Source organism: Hylobates moloch, unplaced genomic scaffold, assembly GCF_009828535.3.
Source record: "Hylobates moloch isolate HMO894 unplaced genomic scaffold, HMol_V3 SCAFFOLD_13, whole genome shotgun sequence".
Classification (NCBI taxonomy): Eukaryota; Metazoa; Chordata; class Mammalia; order Primates; family Hylobatidae; genus Hylobates; species Hylobates moloch.
Window position 1 is genome coordinate 70,646,545 of NW_026652288.1, and position 3,018 is coordinate 70,649,562.

Sequence of the window (3,018 nt, forward strand, 5' to 3'; positions counted from 1 at the left end):
GCTGCAGGCCAACCAACACAAAACCAGCACACTAAACAAAAACACAACTGAGAACCCCCACAGAGTCCATTTCATTCCCCTGCTATCTCCACCAGAGCAGGTGCTGGTATCCACAGCTGCAAGACCTGAAGATGGATCACATCACAGGATTCTTTGCAGACACTCCCCAGTACCAGTCCAGAGCCTGGTAGCTCAGTAGCTTACTGGGGACTAGACCCAGAAGAGCAAAAACAACCACTGCAGAATGGGGAAGGGGGAGAACACCACATCAAAGCAGCACTCCATGGGACAAAAGACTCTGAACAGCAGCCCTTGAATCCCAGATCTTCCCTCTAGCATAGCCTACCCAAATGAGAAGGAACAAGGAAAACAATTCTGGTAATATGATCAAGCAAAGTTCTTTAGTACCCCCAAAAGATCATACCAGATCACCAGCAATGGATCCAAACCAAGAAAAAAATCTCTTAATTGCCAGAAAAAGAATTCAGAAGGTCTATTTTTAAGCTAATCAAGGAGGCACCAGAGAGCGGTGAAGTCCAACCTAAAGAAATAAAAAACATGATACGGGATATGAAGGGAAAATTCTTCAGTGAAATAGATAGCTTAAATAAAAGACAATCACAACTTTTGGAAATCAAAGACACACTTAGAGAAATGCAAAATGCACTGGAAAGTCTCAGGAATAGAATTGAACAAGTAGAAGAAAGAATTTCAGATCTTGAAGACAAGGCTTTCAAATTAACCCAATCCATCAAAGACAGAGAGAAAATAATTTTAAAAAATGAATAAAGCCTCCAAGAAGTTTGGGACTATGTTAAACATCCAAACCTAAGAATAATTGGTATTCCTGAGGAAGAGGAGAAATCTAAGTTTGGAAAACATATTTGAGGGAATAATCAAGGAAAACTTCCCAGCCTTGCTAGAGATCTAGACATGCAAATACAAGAAGCTCAAAGGACAACTGGGAAATTCATTGCAAAAAGATCATTGCCTAAGTACAGTGTCATCACATTATCTAAAGTCAAGATGAAAGAATCTTAAGAGCTGTGAGGCAAAAGCATATGTAACCTATAAAGGAAAACCTTTCAAATTAACAGCAAATTTCTCAGTAGAAACCCTACAAGCTAGAAGGGATTGGGGTTCTATTTCTAGCTGCCTTAAACAAAACAATTATCAGGCAAGAATTTTGTTCCCAGTGAAACTAAGCTTCATAAAAGAAGGAAAGATACAGTCTTTTCTAGACAAACAAATGCTGAGAGAATTCACTACTACCAAGCCAGCACTACAAGAACTGCTAAAAGGAGGTCTAAATCTTGAAACGAATCCTCAAAATACACCAAAAAAAAAACCTCCTTAAAGCATAAATCTCACAGGACTTATGTAACAATAATACAATGAAAATAAAGGTATTCAGGCAACAAATAGCAGGATTAATAGAATAGTACCTCACATCTGAATACTAACATTGAATGTAAATGGTCTAAATGTTCCACTTAAAAGATGCAGAATTGCAGAATGAATAAGAATTCGTCAACCAAGTTTCTGCTGTCTTCAGGAGATTCACCTAACACATACAAACTCACATAAAAAGGTAAAGGGGTGGAAAAAGATATTCCACGCAAATGGACATCAAAAATAAGCAGGAGTAGCTATTCTTATATCAGACAAAACAAATTTTAAAGCAACAGCAGTTAAAAAAGACAAAAGGGCCCAATGTGGTGGCTCATACCTGTAATCCCAGCACTTTGAGAGGCCGAGGCAGGCAGATCACCTGAGGTCAGAAGTTTGAGACCAGCTTGGCCAATACGGTGAAACCCACTCTCTACTAAATATACAAAAATTAGCCAGACATGGTGGCAGGCACCTGTAATCCCAGCTACTCAGGAGGCTAAGACATGAGAATCGCTTGAACCCAGGAGGTGGAGGTTGCAGTGAGCCGAGACTGCATTGTTGCACTCCAGCCTCAGCAACAAGAGTGAAACTTCATCTCAAAAAACCAAAAAAAAAAAAAAATCAAAAATAAAGAGGTACATTAAAAAATGATAAAAGGATTAGTCCAACAGGAAAATATCACAATTCTAAATATATATGTGTCTAACACTGGAGCTCCCAAATTTATAAAACAATTATTACTAGACCTAAGAAATGAGATAGTTGGCAACACAATAATAGCGGGTGACTTTAATACATGACTGACAGCACTTTAATACATGACTGACAGCACTTTAATACATGACTGACAGCACTAGACAAGTCATCAAGACAGAAAGTCAACAAAGAAACAATTGACCTAAACTATATCCTACAACAAATGAACTTAACAGATATTTACAGAATATTCTACCTGACAACTGCAGAATATACATTCTATTCATTAGCACATGGAATATTCTCCAAGATAGATAATATGATAGGCCACAAAACAAGTCTCAGTAAATTTAAGAAAATCAAAATTATATCAAGTATTCCCTCAAACCACAGTGGAATAAAATTGGAAATCAACTCCAAAAGCAACCCTCAAAACCATGCAAATACATGGAAATTAAATAATCTGCTCCTGAATGATCATTGGGTCAACAATAAAATCAAGATGAAATTAAAGAATTTTTTGAACTGAATGATAATAGTGTCACAACCTATCAAAACCTCTGGGATACAGCCAAAGTGGTGCAAAGAGGAAAGTTTATAGCGTTAAATGCCTACATCAAAAAGTCTGAAAGAGCACAAATAGACAATCTAAGGTCAAACCTCATGGAACTGGAGAAACAAGAACAATTCAAATCCAAACCCAGCAGAGGAAAATAAATAAAAAAGATCAGAGCAGAACTAAATGAAATTGAAACAAAAAAATACAAAAGTAATGAAACAAAAAGCTGGTTCTTTGAAAAGATAAATAAAATTAATAGATCATTAGCAAGATTAACCAAGGAAAGAGAGAAGATCCAAATAAGCTCAATTAGAAATGAAATGGGAAGTAGTATGACTAATACCACAGAAATACAAAAGATTATTCAAGGC